The 20,858-nt window shown below is 27.4% G+C and overlaps 1 non-coding gene across 1 annotated transcript; it reads left to right on the forward strand.

The window, feature by feature from the left end:
- Window positions 1-19,104: 19,104 nt before the first annotated feature.
- On the forward strand, window positions 19,105-19,186 carry trnal-uaa (transfer RNA leucine (anticodon UAA)). The gene has a single exon. It is a non-coding gene; the product is annotated as a tRNA-Leu (tRNA).
- Window positions 19,187-20,858: the final 1,672 nt, after the last annotated feature.

Genomic DNA, 20,858 nt, shown 5'->3' on the forward strand with positions numbered 1-20,858 from the left:
TGAAGAAACAGCTGTGTTAAGGCCGCATAATTCAGATTATGGTATATTAATCAGATAAAATTAATAATAAAGCTGTTTTAAATATTTAATCTCATTATATACTAAAATCACAAAAGTCAGGTAGAATATATATATGTCAATTTTAATTTTTTTATTCTGCTTAAATAATGTGATATATTGAATAGTGATATCTAAGAGAATTGACCAATATTTTCATCAATAATTTTAGTATGTTGCTTTAAAATTTAATAAGTTATATTTTATCAATTTTTTTTAAACAGTATGCTGTAATTTCGTGAATTACAGCATTTGAAAAGACATAAAGCTGATTAAATATAACTCGAGTTTTTAATTCCCAGGAATTATTACTAATACATTTTCACTCATCATGCTGAATAGAAATCGTGACTATTGGCAGGCACCCCATATCTCGCATGGATTATGACGTAGTGGTATTCAAAAAGCTGATATATAGAAATTCATGGTTGATTTGTGTTATTTTTTGTTAAGACACTTTCTTTAGATCAAAATTTCTAAAAATTACATAATTTTATACAAAAATTAATATAAATAAGAAAAATTTATATATCGAATATTTACATATTTTTTAGATGCTAACAAAGCATTTATTTGCATGTATATCATACAAACGTAAGCAAATTTAAAATATTCTTTTAGGTGGATATGCTTAATAGAAAGGATTATGTAGCTATTGATAATGGCAGTATCGTCTTTTTCCTTATTTTTTGGACTTAAATATGTCTATTTACGTTGCCTGTTTTTTTTAATACTACATTCTTAGGATTTAAGTCCGGGTTATTCATATGACTGGCATTGTCTTTTGTCTCTGTTGCTTCTATTACTGTTTTTGATTTTACTTATAGTATTATAATAAAATAATATTTCCATTTATTTAGGTGTCATTATTTTAGGCACTCCCGACTTAGATAAAATGGTTCCTTGTTATACTGATTGATGGATAACGCATTATTTTAATGAGTCTAAATCTACTAGCTTCAACCACCATCTTCTGAAGAAAATGAGTTAAATTTATTTTAATAAAATCTTTCAACGATGCCACCATTTTGCAAAATTTGCAACATAAAATATTTTGCAAAAATATACCGAATCTCTCTTCTCATATGTAACATGAAATTTTTTTTCAAAGAATGCAACATTTTTATAGTAAGCAGAACTCAAATTTTCAATTTTTATCAAAATTTGCTACTACTGGAGCAGATAAATGCCTATAATTCGAACTATAAAAGGGCTAGGTTTGGACGAAAAAGAATTATCTATCAGCTTATTTCAAATTTTCAAAGATGTTTTTTCAACATTTCTTATCATGAACGAATATAAAACTGCTAGTGATGTCTTCTATATTATTTAAATAGATGAATCGTTGGTTGTGAAGAGGAAATACAATTTTGGGGACTTTCCAAAATTATATTGGTTTTTGACGAATTGATAAAATTGAAATTCTTTTTCTGATTGAAGACACAAAAGAAAATAAACTTTATATTACTTTAAAGATTTTATCAATATTTTTTTACTATTTATTCAGAAAAATGTCCAAGTTATAATAAAGTTGGAGCTATGCGTGTGTATCTACTATACGAACACAATCATGTTAATTATTTGAAGAGTTTTAAGGATCCTGTAACAGGAATCCATACAAACAGCGTGGAGTGCTATTTAAGGAAGGCCAAAAGAAAATTTAGAATAATGGGCAGAGTCCAGAAAGCTACAAAAGCGAACAGATGACTAATAGGATGAGGCTTGGATCAGAGATCTCGTGGTCATGGATTCGAGGCCATGTACCACACACTGTTTCCGTCCTTTATGTATCAATATGACTAAAATTTTTCGTGCATGCGCATTATAATATTAATCCGGAGCGTGATTTAGGTCTTTGCGCGCGCTAAAAATGGAACAAAACGATGATGATTCTATAAAATTTCAATTGATACTCACTACAAAAGACGAGGAGTTGTTTTTCTATAAAAATAATATCTATAATGTATATCATAAAGAAGAAGTGGGAATCTTAGAGATGCCGAAACCAGTAAAAATTTTTTGTGAAGCCAAAAATGTGATAATCAATTCGACAGACAATTATAATCGTTTTTTATCTAAAAATGATAAATCTAAAACTTTTTTGTCGTTAAACGTAAAAAATTTTTCTGAAAACAGTGCATATACTAATCACCAAATATATTCTGTTTCAACATGTGATGCGAAATCATTTAAATTTTCAATCTTGAATAATAATAACATTTATGAAAATAGTTAAACTATTTTCGGAAATCTATCACTATGGATAAATCAAGGAATTTAGAGCTTTAAGTAAATACTTTTCATTTCGAAATGTTTTGATTTTTCTTGATACTGTAAATTGTTGTGTACACGATTTGGGCCGACTTGGAAAGTCGGGCGGCTGAAGGAGGCAAATTGGTAAACTATTTATTTTCTGTGCCATCGTGAATGGAACGTTGTTGTCACCATCAATATGACAAATACAAAGAAACTAAGAACTTGGTATGGAGATTAATTAATATGCACCACTGCCTAACCTCAACAAACATCAAATACAGCTTTCCATATTTGCGGCGACGCCGATTGCAAAATGAGACATTTTTCATCACACAAATTCACCTCCTCTTGCCCTATAAAAACCATAGTACTTGTTTTATAGATCATCCCTTACTTTCTCATTATTGTACTGCTTATTCAATATTTTGCCTTTTTTTCTGCAAAGCTACGGACACAACATAAATGTATTTAGTTATAAGATTGTTGTTTTTGTAACAGTAAAAAAATGTCCTAATTCTGATTGCTGATAGTAACTTTAAATTTTGTTTCAAAGTTTTCCATTAACTATACATTCTACATGCTATTTTTTCTTTGAAAGTCTACCCTCACGTCTATATTTTCTATTATCAAAAAATGAATTTGCCTCAGAGCAGTCAATTTTTATCGTAGAAAAATGCACGCCGGACTAGTTGTCGAATATAGCTATAGCTATAGATTTTAAATTCGCTGCTTTTCAAATAGCGAAAAATTTTTAAATATATTCTTGCTTGTTTTACTTCTTCCAGGCCATTTGGAGAATTTTTCTTCATAAAATTTGAATTAAGTGTTGGGTTTAAAAAGGCAACGAATTTTTAATTTTTTATGAAATGCTATAGTTATTTGGCATTTGTTATTCACCCAGAATTTGTCGAAATTGGGTACACAAAAGTTTTAAAAATATCATCAACATGACATATTTTTACCAATACTTTGTAAAGAATTACCTGAGATAAAAGAAATATCCAGTCGAAGCTTGAACGCATATGGCCAAGTCATAAAATATATTCCTCTTAAATCTGCGGAGGTTTATAATTGCGATTTCTTTTTATTTTGAACAGAGTTGTCATAGAATAACTACATTCTTTGAAAAGTTAATTAACATAGAAAGCGATATATAATGTAGTATGGCGAAAAATTTAGAATTCTATATCTATATATATACCAAATAAAATTATGGACCACATTTGATATACGCCCCTTTAAGCCTAATTCAAACAGGGGATTATCATGGCACATTAAGCATTAAATTAATCACTGTAGTGACACAGATTTAATCCGCCATGATTTCTCCGATGAGTGCTCTAGAATACATATTTGAAAATGAAGATAATTCCATTAAATATTTAATTAAAAATAATGTTTTCAGCCTCCAAACATATGTGAAAAATGCAATTACCACAATTTTTCACAACACAGGGAAAACTGGAGATGTTGCAGGAAGAATTGTGGAAAAGAAATTTCGATACTGGATAAAACATTTTTTAAACACACCAAACTGAAAATTAATGCAATACTCAAATTATCTTATTATTGGTTAGTTGGAGTGAAGGCACTTGATTTGATAAAAATTACTGGCCATTCATCACTGACAACCACAAATTATTGTCATTATTTCAGACAAATAGTTGGTGACAGTCTAGATTTTGAAGATATTATTATTGGCGGCGAAAATATCATCGTTGAAATCGACGAGTCAAAATTTGGCAAACGGAAATACAACCGAGGTCTTGACGTTAATGGAGCATGGGTACTTGGTAGCATAGAAAGAACTCCAGAAAGAAAATTGTTTCTTCTTGAAGTTCCCGACAGAACAGCAGAAACATTAACAGAAATAATAAAAACCCATGTAAAACCGCATTCCATTATAATAACTGATTGCTTCAAGAGTTATTCTACATTGCATAACTTATATCAACATTTAACGGTAAATCATAGCATTGAATACGTTGATAGTGTTACTGGAGCGCATGCGAACACGACTGAAGGTACGTGGGGAGCTATCGAGTACAAAATTTCACCCAGAAATAGAACATCTGCAGTACAAGACGATGGCACTGTTTTTATGGATGGAATCACTGAACTCATCGCTGAATTTCAATGTAGGAAAAAATATGGCAATGATTTGTGGAATGGTTTCATCGGTGCTCTTCAAATAGTGATGTATGACATCGTGTTAGACTAACTATCAACTATTGCATACTATCGTTAGTATTAAATATAATCTTGTTTATTATAAAATAATCTCATTTTTGAATTGGGATTAAAGGGGGCGTATATCAAATTTCAACCAAAATTATTATCAACCAAAAAAATTTGCATAAATTACAATTCATATTAGGAAATGACAAAGAAGTAAGCGTAAAGTTTTACTCTTAGAAAATTGATTAATTTTTTTGTACATTTTACAAATTTAACAATGCGCATGTGCTGCTAAATTTTTGGAGATATAAGCTTGATTCGCTCACCGGTTCGGGCCAATATTCCGCCGGCTGTTTCCAGCCTTTTGTATAATTGGACGATGTTAGTAGGGGCACTAAGATAATTGCATGTGTCTAACAAAATTATAGCTCATGCTGGTAATGTGAAAGCGTTCAATTGCTGATGCAAAAAAAAATAGTCAGGAGCCTAATTTATTTTTTCTATACTTTGCGTGCGCATATAATGCAATCATTTCTTATACTCATCTTCTACAAAGTCTACTGGAGCACAGCCAGGGATGTGACAAATTTCATGAACATGCTGAATTTGTGGTTTTACAAATATTCGTTTATAAAACCAAATTTTTTAAATTTTGTACCAAATAGTTTGACTGAAATGAAGTAAACAAAAAAAATATTTCAGATTTTGTTGCTTATATAAAAAAGCAACAAATGCAGCTAATTTGGAGTCGATAATAATGTAATTGGGGAATTTTAAACAACACTCCGCAACTATGATATTAAATGCTTTAAAAAATCATCTTCATTTTTTCTTTCAAACGAATATATACAAGAGGGAATATTTTTAAGGATATTTTGTCACGAAATGTATATAATTGTAAAAATTATTTATGTATATAATTGTAAAAATTATATATGGTAAACTTAAAAAATGCTGTCAGCAACAAAAGTTTCGTATTTTTTAAGATGACATAAATTTGTACTATTTGTAAAAACAACAATTCTATCATTTAATTGAATTCTGGAGTCATACAGACAGGAATGGTTCGTTGCCAAGTCTTAACTTAATGTTGAGTTCTAGGAAATTTATCTTATTATCAAAAAGACTTGAGTTTGTAAGTCTTAAGTTTTGTATATTTTTGTAAATCTGCTTTTTATTAAGAATAGGAAGCTAACAAATATTTATTGTGCTAGTCACAACCAGAATAAACTTGATTTATATTATAATTATTAATCGTATTATGGGAGTTGTTTTTCAGCCAAATGTTTGATTTTAATATCAATTATTTTTTTCAAGTGTCATTTCCAGAGAGGATTATGATTGCCTTTTTCCGTAATATTTTTAATTTTATCAATTGAGGTCGTTAATCTGGAAGGGCATTGCTTGAGTTGACACATCTATGTTTAAAACCCTTCCTTAACGGTGCTTTATGTAGAATTAGTTCTTATAGAACTAAATTCTACTTTGTTTTTTTGGTTAGAAGAACTTTAAAATCAGCATTCATTGCGAGTGGCACGGGCGCGCATATCAGGTCAATGTTTGCCTAGAGCTTAAATTTGCCATATCGGAATCATACCTCTGTTGTGGTGTATCCGATTGAACCAACATCTAATAGATGGGGGTAGTGTTTTCCATCTCAATCCATCCAAAACGACTATATATAATCGGGGTTTAACCTCCACCAAACTACCCTAGAAAAAGTTGGAGCTGCTGGTTTATGTATGTGGGTGAATTATGATGAGCTACCACGTTGGAAAAATTGCCAGAGTTTACTGAAGCAAGTCTAACAAACTTCAACCTCCCATGCCCAATACGTTAAGCTATGAGTTTAGCCTAGTAACTAAAAAAATCAAAAAAAATACATTACCTAGATGAGTTCGTGGGGCGTGAGATATATGAAAAGGATGGTGTTTCTGTTATGAATAAGTTATATTTAATTATAAAAATCAATTAAAATGTAGTTTTATAATGGATTACATTTTCGCAAAATGGAGATTAGTCTGGATTACACAGGGACTTATCATCGCTAGGGTCGCCGTTGTTTCTTATCTCATTGGTTTTTAGAATTCACTGAATGCTATTTTTCTCACATCTTTTGTATAATTAGTTATGAATTCAGTAAATTCTGATTGAGCACTATTTATGATAGTTTATATTTACATTATTCTGTCTAATGTAAATATTTTTGAGCATGAGAATATTTATCTGTACTATCATAATTTTGTTAGTACTTTAGACAAGTAAGCTCGTTCTATAAGCTAATCATTTTATTTTTATTCTCGTGTGCGTATGAGTGTCGATACAGAATGCAACACTTTTCAACCATCATAATCACAATCACTTATTATTTGTTGTATAGATCGAGCATGTAAGAAGTGTATTAATTCCGCGAATAAAGACGCATTTTAGATTTCATTTGTTCTTCGTCTTTATTTCTGATTTACAAATTACTCTTTTTTCAGACTTTTAGTATGTAAGTAAGCTACCATTAAGGCCTCCATAAAAAAAATAGAAATTAATTTGTAATCACAAAATAATTTGCTCATAAGGATATAAAAAACTAATTCCCTAGTATATACATCAGGAACGTTTATATGATTTAAATGTGCATTTTGATATTTTTTACAAATACAAATGCATGTAAATAAATATAAAACACATTATTGCGATTTAATAAATAATATGAGAATTCAAACTGTTGAATATAAGTTGACTACGTATTTATTCTTGTATAATAAGGCGCCATGTCATCTGAATTTCCTAGTACAGTTTAAGTTCACTGCAATGGATGCTCTAAATTTACATAAATTTGCATATAAAAATTCTTAAAAAAAAGAAATTGATAAATTTTGTCTCAATAATCTATTATTATTTTAAATTTAGTTATGTTTTTCATCAAGATTACGATCTTGACAACAAAAAATAATATTTGTGTACTAAAGCGTGATAAATGTTCTACTGGCGCGAAAAATTTGCACTAATTTTGAAACCGATGAATACTTGTCGGAGTTTAAAATTCTGCTTCGATATAAAAAATTAATCATCAATATTTTTAATAACCACACGCTAAAAATACATGAAGGAATCCGATCTTAATGCATAATAGGAAAGTTCCGTCTCCAGATAAACAGATACTACAAAGTGACAAAAACATATGGAATTTGCAATAATAAATATTGCAGAAAAACTATTTTTATAAGAATTTGATCCATATTTTTACCCCATAATAATTATAATTAGAGTAATGAAGACTAATAAACATTTATTGTGGAAAATTATAGAGCTTATTTATTAATGGATGCACAATAATAAAGCAAACTTATAACCAATCATTTGAATGTATCGATCAACACAATTTTAGAATGACAAGGAGAATTCTTATTTTTGTGCCAGAATATTTTCTTAATGTATTCACAACCAATCGGAAGTGTTAATTACTTTAGAACATGTACTAAAATATGTTTGATCCGGAAAAATTGTCGAAATAGACGATTTGTAAATATGAATATAAATGGGCAGTAAAGTAGTAGGTGTTTGGAGGTATTGAGTGATGAAAATAAAGTATGTTTTTTCCTGTTTAAAAGAGAGATCGTGAAACACTGTTTCCAATTATTCAGCAATATATCATCCAAGTTAAATTTATTTGCAGCTGGACGTCGTGAAAATTTATTTAGGGAAAGTAATTATTACTGATGCTGCCAGGGTGTATCAAATTCTACCTAACATTGACTATTTGCATAGGTTTGTAAACCTTACTGTTAGCAAATGTGGCATAAGGCGGTTTAATTATCAATATCACTGAGCCATACTGAATCAGCTCAAGACTTAATTACCGAGTAGTTGGACTCAGAATTATCTATACCAAGAGTAGTAAATTCTGAGTTTTAATAATATTGAAGTGTAAATAGGTATTTCTACGAATATATATTCATAAAAAATTCTTGCCATAAACCACCGATGCTTGGCGCCGGTTATTAGACTCTTAGCAAGATGGATGATTAATTTTTTAATGTGTAAATAAAAAATTTTTGAATGAGAAAGAACAACTATTAAACGAGTATAAATAATACGTAATCTATTAAAGTAAGCGGCATATTGCATAGTTTTAAATATTTTTCAAAAATTTCAATAATTATTCGATTTTAATCGTACTTAGAAAACTTTTTAAAAAAAATTCTTAGAATTTTATTGAATTTCTCGGAAATAGTCGAGTTCCGTCTCTATTCGTGTACACTAAATAAATTTTGGTATATTCTTACCTAATCGCAATTTAAACCATAAGAAAATTCAGCTTATATTTTTAATATTATAATCTCTATATTTTAACGTTTTTCGATATCACTTTACTTAATCTGCTAATAGATTATATAATGAACTATTCCTTTACCTTATAGTTTTGATTCTTATATAATTTTTACTTCTAATTTAATTTTAACGTCACTACTTTACTTTCTGATTTTATGAGCTATCGTTGACAATTATGTTGTTACAAATATCGGATATTTCAACAAAGTAATTATATCTATAAAGATATTTTAATATCTGAAATCATCTACTAACATAGAATGATTATAAGTTTTAATATATAGGAACATACCCTGATTAAAATGGTTGGAACATCTACAAAACATTCTTATATAAAATAAAAGAGCTAATTATATAATTTATTCACATTATGTAATATAATTCCAAGCGTGTAACTATTGAGTTATATATTTTCACGCTATTATTTCATTATCACTAATTTATCTACACTCAGATCAGGAAAAAAAAGACTAGATCTAAACGATTATTGTTTAAATCATCCTCATTTCTATATAACTAACAATGGTCATGTTTTAAGAAATTTTGCTGTACAGTTACTGCCAGCGAAGCCCAATAATGAAGCAATTTGAAATTTAAAATACATATCTCTAATGTATTCTGAAAAAATGAAAAACAACTAATAATAAAAGTTTTAAGGAAAAATATGAATAAGGAACATATTTTCATTCAACAAGTAGAATCGGAAAAGTGCTCCCAAATCATTTTTAATAATGTGCTAATTATCTGGAGGAATGAAAAATAATAATTATATTTGAAAAATTATATTCATGTAATATTTATACAAAAAAATATAAGCTAAAAAATTTAATCCACAGTTCATCATTGTTCTTTCTAATAGGTAAACCTTCTTATCAGCCTTCAAACTCTTACCTTAATGTTTGGACTTTTATTTCAGAACATCTTTATATCATCAAGATGATTACTAGCACTCAGATCATAGAAGCAAACTCGGCTGTTTAATTAGATAAAGTATTTGAAATGCTTGATTCAAAAAGTGCCAATCTGTTAGCTATTATTTATGATGGGGCACTATACAACACAAAATTGTTCATTATATTAAATCTAATGCTCAAAATGTTATCATAATTCCTTGTCTTATGCGAATGATAAATTTAGCTGTTAAGAAGTCTATTAAAATTAATTTGACCCATGTCTTCAAGATCTGTATGTAATTTGTAGCGAAATTTATAAAGCATCAAAAATTTAGTAAGACATTCAGTTTAATTGTTAAGCGCAACCTATCTTTTTATACACTAGATTAGTTAAAATCCGTTGGTAGAGCTTCTATGAATCGCTCAGTGGAAGTTTGTGCACATTGTGAAAATATTAAGGAGGAATCAAATTCTCAAAAAAAAATCTGCTGAGTGAACCATTTCTAGAAATACTGCAAAATAACTCAATAGGTAGAGATTTTAATGTTCTTTTATTAAAACTCTTTAATTAAAATATTTCCTTCAATTAAAGGTCACAAAATTAAAAATTTAAGAACTAAAAATTATAAACATTCACCTTGTTTACAATAATATTATGATAAAATTGTACTGCCTCAAAGGTACATTCGAGCACTATATTAAATTCTCTAAATTTCGACGAAAAAGTGGAACACCATAAAAATTATCAGATACTATAAAATATATTTTGACTATATTATCCTGAAAATATAGACAAATCTTGATCAGAATGTTTACATGGAAAGAATGAATAGGGTAATTTTCAGCTTCTAGAATCATTCTAAAGGAACAATTTTATATAATTTAAAATATTGATTGTACGATGATTTTGAGAGTGTTTTAAAATAATAAAATGACATTTGCTTACTGAATTAAGCCAACATTTATCCCAGATATATGGCTATAATGGAAATTTGACGATGTATTGAATAATCTATAATTGATTTTTCCAACTATTCATTAAATTGCAACTATATACTTGTCATGCTCGTTCAATCTTATATTCAATTTCCTTGTGGGCAAAAATCATCAACCCTCTAACGAAAAAAAAATCCGCAATCTTTGAAGTAACAAATGGGGTCGAATCAACCCCACAATTTTATATAAATTATTTATTTTAATTTATTTTTTAAAATATTTTGAAATTCTATCGATAGAATTTAAAGTAATTTAGATTATAAAAACCCAATATACTTTAATGCGCTACTATGCGCCAGACAATTTGTAAGCTATTGGTAAATTTTTAGTCACGGTATTAAATTTACAATCTGAAAATACTATATTATAATGTAAAATTTGTTATTCCTTAAATTATCGCAGTCAGTCTCTAAGTAATTCTCGTTGAATTTCTATGGTCTGCTACTATAAAAACAACAAGACGTTGTATTATTTATGTCTTATTGCGTCAAAAGTCCATCGTGAAATAATTTATCAATAAAAACAACAAGAAAAAGAAAAATAGACAGCAAATTTCCATATTTTCTAATATTACTAGTGTTTGTAACATTGATCATTTAGCATTTGGCTGAATGATCACTGCAGAAATACCGGTTGCATTGATTACAAGATGTTATCGTTTATTCATAAGCGTATATGACATCCGCATCGCTTTAAAAGAGATTTTGATATTTTTGAAGAGACTGAAGAGAGTAATTTTTTGAAATATTCTTTATTATTTGTCCATATAAGGTTGTTGTATAGTTCTGCAGCGATTTCCTTGAGAAACTTCCGTCTTATGATGTATGACTTAAACATATCTTTATATATGCAAAATGCATTTACAAAAGAGATATCAAATACATTGGAAAAAACTATCAAGGGTCATCTCCTGTTTAATCGTCTAGTCGAAACTGATGCTAACATTCTGTCAATGATATCAACACCACCTTTTGTTTCGTTATAAGCGATAACAATTTCCCTCTTTTTTCTATCTCCACTTTTTATGGCGTCATTGTTTGAATACCACTTGACAGAAGAATAAAAGACATTCTTTTTGCTCACATAAGAAGTCAACATACAGTCTAGCCTCTCAATAATGAACAGAGCCGCCACATAAAAAAATTTGTTCATTATTCAAAATAATGAACAAAAATGTAACAAAATAACGTTATAATTATAATAAATATAAAAAAATTTATGAAAATTCAATTTATTCCTTCGTAAACATGTAAACTTGAAATGTTATTTCTCACTAGTACTTGTTTAGAATAAAAATCTTCTTTGAATTTGTAAAATATCCACATTTCATCTTTAGCATATTTGAGATACCACATTTCCATTTTATCTAAATATGTAGAGATATCCTTGAATGTTGGCATGCTTATTTCCTGTTCTTTTCAACTGTCAACATCTTTCTTACAATCATTGTCTATTGGTTTCTTATCACAATTAGATGAATTATTTATCACTAGTTTAATGATATCATCTATTTGTATCGATTTAATTTCTTCATGAATCTCGTCGTCTTCTGAATCTGCATCTTGAATTTTGGGTGTTGCTTCTTCATAATTCAAGTTATCTAGCGCCTTTCTCCAGCAATTTTTTATTGTAGCATCAGTTATTTCGCCCCAAGATTGATGTATAGGATGTATGTTCTTAATAAATTACTCTCTTGATTGCAGTGAAAAAATCACGCACGACCCATCTGAATTATACTGATTGAGAAGAAAAGTACTCAAGTGTCTACGATACCCGTCTTTGGGAGCTTTAATAATGCCCTGGTCCAATGGCTGAATCAAAGAAGTGCAATTCTTAGGAATGAATAGCAATTCCACATTTTGGAATTCAAAATCATATATGTGAACGGTGCGTTATCTAATAAGAGAAGAATTTTCTTATTTCGTGATCTCATTCTTGATCAATTTCTGTAAGCCACTGATGAAATAAAAATGATGTCATTCAAGCTTTTGGTGATGATCTATGTTTGATGTTTAAGTTTTTCAAAATGTCTTGTGCTTTACAAAAACAATTCGGCCTTTCGGATTTTTCTATCGAGAAAATTTGAAGTTTTTCAACCATTCATACTTACGGCCAGTAAGAGAGTGATTCTTTCTTTTTGTTGTTTATAGCCATGAACTTTATCATTGCTATTGACTAACGATCTATTTCTGGTCGATTTGTAAAATAGGCCTGTTTCATCACAATTGTATACATTTGTCGTGCCATATTCTTGTATTTTTCTGTCGTGTCTTCTTAAAATCTTCAACCTGCTTTGTCGACAAGATCAGATTCTCCGGATTGAATTTTACTTCTGATTGAGAAATTTTTTTTAAAACAATCAAGCCATCCATTGGAAGCCATAAAATCTGTAACATCGATTTTTTTTGCGATCTCTTCTGTAAAAACCATTCAAATAAGCATAGATTAATTAATTGATATTTTTGGGGACCAGATCTCTTCTTTTTCGTGTCCAAACAACCTTCTATTTCCTTCTTATTCTTCAACACGCTATTAATGACACCTACACACCATATTTTTCTGATAGGTCTCTCTGCGTCAAGTGCGTGTTAGTCATGTGAAACACTATTATTTCTTTATTTTGGAGAAATGTCAGTCTCTGTCTAGTTTTCTTCTGGTTGCTCAAATTTTTTTTGTTAATTATCGGGCATGCGCGAAGACTAATTTTTGAAAGATATTGTTCATTATTCACTATTTGAAGTATCGTAAAAACTCTAAAAATAACATATTATTTAAACAATAAAAAAATATTAAGAATTTCAAATGCATAATATAACACTAGTCTTTTATTTTTCTCATTTTTTTAGTTATTTGCTTTCGATTTAGCCCATGTTCATTAATGAGAGGGTTCATTATTGAAAGGTAGAACTGTATATCTAAAATTCTGCCGACAGAATATCCCAATATTTTAAAAATAAACTAAAATTATAGATGCACATAAATTGCAAATAAAGAAGCTGGGCGATTTAATTACATTTGTTAATAGTAATTAGTTTTTTTAATTTTCTCCATGTTTATAAAACTTTCAATATTAATTTTTAAATTTATTGATAAAGAAATATATTTTTGAGGATTTGATGAAATTCCTCAAATAATTGAATGCGAGAAAAGAAATTATGCCAGTTTTAAAATCGCTTCGGGGTCGATTCTACCCTAGATACTTATTAGAGGGTTAATAACGCTTTGAGTCTTACTCAAGGCATGGTTCCTGAAATCTGTGCCCTTAAAAATCGTCATATCAAAATTTTCGATAATAATTGGTGTTACAGAAATCATCAACAAGACTTAATATACTTAAAAAAATACGAGATCATGTCCATATTATGAGAACTCATAAAAATTGTTTCTACGAACACTTTTATTGCGTAAAGCATCAGTATATATTTTGAATTTATTTTAATGTTTCTGTTATAAATGAACAATCTAAATTCCAAAATGCACATTAAATAGCATGATAACACCTACAGATGTACTACAATTGGTCATATAAAAATTAATTTTTCACCAAGTTTATTTATATGTTAATAAAAAGCTTTGTAAAAAATCAAGAAGAATCTGATACGCGGATATGTTAATTTTAAAAAAAAATTAATTGACATCACGGAGGTAAGTTTTGGTGAAAGATTAATGCCGAGTGGAGAGGAATTAAAATATAATCGCCTATTTTATTTGCTGGAGTTGAAAGATCTTGGAGAAAATTCATATCAATTCACTCAGATGAACGACGAAAATTAAAATATTAAAGATGTTCGTGGCAAACATATCTTTAATAAATAACTAAAATTTTAGTTATTTATCATACATCCACTCACGCACAAAATGTTTTCAGCAGATCGATTATAATGGAATATTTACTCGCGCATACTATATTTTGTCGATCGTTGCGATACTCGTCGATTTTGAGAACAATTTAATTCGTCAATTTTTATTGTTCGAATTGTAAAAAATAGTCATCGAAAATTCTGTACTCTTATTATGACGAAATGTTGAGTAGTAGCGCTGACCAATAAATACATTATATACAAATAATATAGAATATTTTTTAAAATGTCATATGACGTATGTGATGATGCACAAAATTTATAAAATGAATAGTAATAAAAATTACTACGATTTAATATCACCGAAAGTAATCGTGTAAAGCGAGAAGTACCGCTAAATCGAAATAAATTTTGTCGTTCGGCAATAACCGTAGTTCGACAGTATCAAAGTATTGATTGATTGTTATAGATTTAAAATGGTGATTTTTTTGATAATCCTATTCTATATTATACCGTAATAAATAAATAATTATTGATTAAATTATTTAGGAGACAAATGAAACCTTAACACCTTAGTTTTTGATTCAAACAAAAAATATTCTGTCATATTACCTACATATAATGAAAAACAGAATCTACCTATATTGGTTCAACTTCTTGAAGATTATTTGTATGATATGTAATTTTTTTTATATTAAGTAAATATGCGCTTCATTTAACATTTTTGATCATTTCACATAATGAAATAAAAATGTGTAAATTTAATTTGAAAAATTAAGATTTTATTAATTATAACTAAATAATATTTTTCAAAATTCACTCTATTCGTAAATTGAATATTTATCCAAAATTTTACAAAAATTTTACTTTTAAAAAAATTATTATTTTTACATTATTCACCATAACGAGGTGAATTCGGTAAAACTAGAAGAATTAGTCAATTTTTTTTCATAACTAATCTGTTGGAATGCAGCGATTAAATTCGATATATCTCGTCAACGACTTCGTAGGAATGACGCGTATTTTTTTTGTTTTCATTAGGGTTGTCGTATATAATTAAATGTTTAAGTATGGCATAAATCATTTATGTCTCCTATACAAGCTAATTGATTATAATTATAAAATGGCAGCAGTTTTTATAATTACTGCATTTTGAAAACATCCAATTTCTGTAAATTTTATAAAATTTTGTCATTTGTGCAAAAATTTTATTACTTCAAATATCAAATAAATCTGATTAATTTTATATCAGAAGAGTTACTGAAGACCTCAGTAATTTCGCATGCGCGATTTAATTATCTGGAAATTTTTAAGATCTACTCTATAATATTTTTTATCACCTACTATGAAATTAGAGGAACATTTCGTATGAATACAAGTTTAGCAACCCAACAGTACAAAACAGCGATTGTGTGACGTATTATGCATCTCAAAATCATTTTTTGTTATTGTTCTTTATCATTGAAAGAAATTAACATAAAATTTATCTGAAATGGATAATCTTCTGATAGTCTGTGGAGCATCACAACACGCATAAACTCTGTAGTTACTTCCCTAGTGTGCTCCAGTAAATTGATTTTATTTTCTCCACGATATTTAGTAATTTTTATGAGTTTATGACACATATTGATATAAGATATGTGAAATTATAGAATATTTACAAATTTCTTTCCTTTGAGGGATATTGTATAATTTGCAAAGCCAAGTCTACGCCACGTGTTAATTTATTATATGAGTTTATCCTATAATAAATGGTTGATGTTAGCTTCTGCTTAAAGTATGTTTTAATTTTGATAAAAATAAAAGGTGTACATAAAAAATAATCACTCATTACCGCCATTTGTTTCAGTGTCACGCCACTAAACATACACAAAGAATACCATCATTGTCTTTCCATTCTTCATAATGACTTCTAGACGTTTTTCGTATACTTAGATGTAGTAATGCTGTGACGTATTTTTACTTTAAATTATTTTCGTTTTGTTCTATTCTCCCTTTTCTAGTAAAAAAATAAAAGATATAACTACATTCGCTCACTAAACATCGATTTTAAAACCGAATCGTATATAAGCTTATTCTTTAAAAAAAAATCGTTGAGGAGTTTTAACAATGTAGGTGATGAATATTTTAAGTTTATCAGTTGAAACGACTTTGTCGATAAATATTGTACTTTTAATGTTATCATTGATCTTTTGACGATATGGACTCCATTTTTACGATAAGTCCAAGTGAATTTTTTTGTTGAGGTAATAAACGATAATTTGATGAGAGCATTGGAATATTAAAGACTATATTTTAACTAAATTTAGATTAAAACTAGAATAATATCTCTGAATCGCCTACAGAGTTGTTTGCTTGATATTTTAAAACAATCTATTATCACCTAGAAGGGTGTCGAATTTTCATATGAACCTTCAATAAATAGTGATATATATAAACAATCAAAGTATGCAATCTATGTAGAGATTTCATATGGTGTTGCGAAGAATGCTGTATGATTTCGTAAAATGTCTCTTAAAAACATATTTTAATACTTTGAAGTTATAGGAATCTAATTTTTACTAAAATTTAAGACATTACTTGTAAACACTTCAACGTGTCCCGCTCTTTTTACAGAAATAATTTTTCTAAGATGTTATCTCAGAATTCCTCTATAATGTTATCTCAGAATTCCTCTATAAAGTTATCTCAGAATTCCTCTATAATGCTATCTTCTTCGTCAGTTAGTCCACCCACATTATTTGGAGACAATATGACGAGTCCATTAAAATCTTCATGAAATATAATATGTATGATACAATCGATGGATTTCGCTTACTTTTAAGAATCTCTCATCGCTCATATGAACGAATTATTAAAAGCTCACATGGGTTTTCACTATTATTTTTTCGATACGGTAAAAAATAACAATCTTCTCGTAATATAAAATAGAAAAAGTACTTCATTTTATAAATTTTTTAAACGCAGCTGGCCATTTGCAAAATAAAAACATCTTTGTATCATATTTCATTTATTCACAATGAAAAAACTCACCATCTATAATCTATACTTATAATAAAAGCATCAAATATCTTTAAGATCAATATGAAATAAGCAAAAATGATCAGCCAATGTTCATATAAAACATGATGATTAAATAAGCTTTATTTTGAAATCAAAATACAAAATATCGGTGTATCGTGTTCGATTCTCAGTAAATTATATGTAGATTATTGCATTAAAAGCACTTTTATTTTCATTATTTAAAAACAGCGAGATTACCTATATTAATTTTTGAGCTTAATAAAGAATAAAATGTTTTTCTAAAATCAATTTCATATTAGCGAATATGAAATTGTTAAAAATTTCATACATCACTCTTTGTTCATTATATATTTTTGATTTTCCTTAATTTAATACCATTATAATAAAAATGAAAAAATTTCCAGTTTTCAAATAGTAAAAATATCCTAGTTTCATAAAGTACTGTCTTAGTGAATCATAAAATAATTTTAGGAAGTACGATTGTATATTTTAGGAAAATCTTCGAAAATCCATAAAGATGTTAAATTCTTGAAATTTTATTTTTTTTTAATTTTAACCTGCTTTTTCTAAAGTTTCCTATTTTATCAATGACGATAATAATATTGGTTATATTATTAAGATTTATTTATCTGAAAATTGATGTCATTTTAGAAAAACTCTAGCTAAAACATTTATACGTATATTTTGTAGCATAATGAAATTACTGTTATGTCAAAGTCATCCATTCTTCCATGTATAAATTAAAGATATATATCTTTAAAAAAGTAGTTTATATTTTTATTTATATTTTCATTGAAGCGAATCATTTTTGTTGATCCTTTCAAAAATGTATGATGCATATAAAATATACGTATCTGTAAAAAAATTCGAATCGCATTAATGAAGACGTGTCTATAACTCCAACTGTTTCTCTGGCATGTATTTGAATCTTTTTGTAATTAGAGGAATATATTTCTAGTAGATATAAATAAATATAATATATTAGTTGTCTATTGTGTAAAGAAAATTACTAAAAATATATTTCAAAAAAAAACAACGTTTTCTAATAATATTCAAAACATCTTTGTTTTAGAATTCTTTAATTAAGGGATTCTAAATAACATAATTCAATCTTAAATAAATTTTTTTTTTGAATATTTCTACACTACACTACGCTATGAATGTTCGAATTTTTCATTTAAAATCTTCTAAAATAATAAAGAAATATTATTAATAGTAAAATGCAAATTCTTTACTTTTATTATTCATTCTAGAATTTTATTAATAAATTAGAATATTCCTTACAATTAATGTTGAGTGTGAGTAACATTTTATGTTTTTTCTATATAATTTTTTTACGTAAATAAAAACAATTATAAGATCCGAATTTGTGATTCCTAAAAAAAGTTATAAATTATTTAATTAATAAATATTAAAAACAAATTTTTTATTAATATTGTAATGCTTAAATCAATAAGCTGATTATTTGTAATTTATATTTATTTTTAGAAAAAAATAATTCAAATAAGTTGTTTTTTAATTACTGCTAAGCTAAGTATATACAACTTGTTCTCTGTAGACACTCTAGGTGAATTGGCAGGGTGCCGAGTGGTTAAGGCGTCAGACTTAAGATCTGATGTGCGGAAGCACGCGTGGGTTCGAACCCCACCTCTGCCATCTATTTTGCTTTTCATCATCGAACGAATTAGACTTTAATCTCTTTTTATAAACATCAGGAAATTCTCCTAAATTAATTTATATTTAGAAATTATGAAGTTATTATTGTTGATGATAATAGTCCAGATGGCACTGCAAATGTAGCTAATAAATTGAAAGAAATATTTGGCGATGATAAAATTGTACAATTTTTTTATATTTGAAATTTATAAAATATTATTATAGAAATTCTTAATCGTAAAGGAAAATTAGGGACTTGGTAGTGCTTATATTGATGGTTTCAAAATATCGACTGGCGATTTTGTGGTTATTATGGATTCTGATCTTTCACATCATGTAAATTAGAATTATATATTACTTTTTGACATCATATTTTAGCCGAAATATATCAGACATTTTATTGAGTATGTTTTATTTCATTGTAAAATAAATGAATTTGTAAGAGTATTTTTATATTGATTTTATATATCTGATAAATGTGAATTAGTAAATATTTACTTACATTATGCATTATGAGGTATGTATTTTTGAAAAATATATAAAATAATTAATTTATTTAAAATCTATAAATTATTTAAGATTTCTAGATTAATTAATAAATTCAATAAATTAATTAATATCTTTAATAATTAAATATCATTTAATAATATTATAATTTGCGTTTTTATTAAATTTATCAAAAATAATAAAGTAATGTTTATATCTTTAAAGTAACCTATAAAATAAACATGATGTTAATAAATGACCATTATACCGTAAGATCTTAAGTCTTACCAAACTGGAACATGCGTAACAAAACAAACACTATGTGAAGACGTGCAATGCTATTTTAAAAGTCGTGTGACTGTATTCATACAATGTAAAGAATTTGGGAACTCTTTGAAATGACGTTGTACTTTAGAACATTACAGATACAGTTTTGTAGCTCTTTTTAATTACATATAGACTATTATTGATTTTTTATATTACATTCATAAATTCATTATAGTTCTATAACAATATAACTTTCTATTTTTTAGTTATGAATAAAGTGGATGATAAAAAATTTTAATAATAATTATTTATTATATTTACTATTGTAACAAAATAGATAATTTATTTTATTCAAATTTCGTACGTAGTTATATCAAGATACATAGAATTTATTAAAAGAGATTATTTAGTATTTTAATTTATTCTATTTTCGTTCTTATGTTTATAATATTGCCTTTTAAAATATAAAATTATATTCAAATATTTAATAATTTTTATATATTATATATAATATATAAACATAGAGGCAATATATAGCACAACTTGTTGCAAAGTTCGAAAACTATGTTGCAATTTTAATGCAAAAATATCCATTTTTTCATTATTAAAGTTTACTAATGTTTTATAAAATCTTCTAAAAGGAATCTTATTTTAAATTCTTTATAAATACAGTAATTCCTCATATACAAAAATAACATGTAATATCTGATCTTTTATAAAATCGTGTAAGTGCTTGGAGTAAATGGAATATTATTTTTATTTATAAAAAATTATAGTATTAACATATCATCTATATTAAAAATATAAAAGTTACCTTGCTATAGAGTTTAAATCTGAATTTATAATCATATGTAGTATATATGACACCAAATAGTTATTGATAATAATTCACATCTTACTCAAATTTTCATGATTATTT

The sequence above is a fragment of the Pempheris klunzingeri genome, unplaced genomic scaffold (genome assembly GCF_042242105.1).
Source record: "Pempheris klunzingeri isolate RE-2024b unplaced genomic scaffold, fPemKlu1.hap1 Scaffold_157, whole genome shotgun sequence".
NCBI classification, from domain to species: domain Eukaryota; kingdom Metazoa; phylum Chordata; class Actinopteri; order Acropomatiformes; family Pempheridae; genus Pempheris; species Pempheris klunzingeri.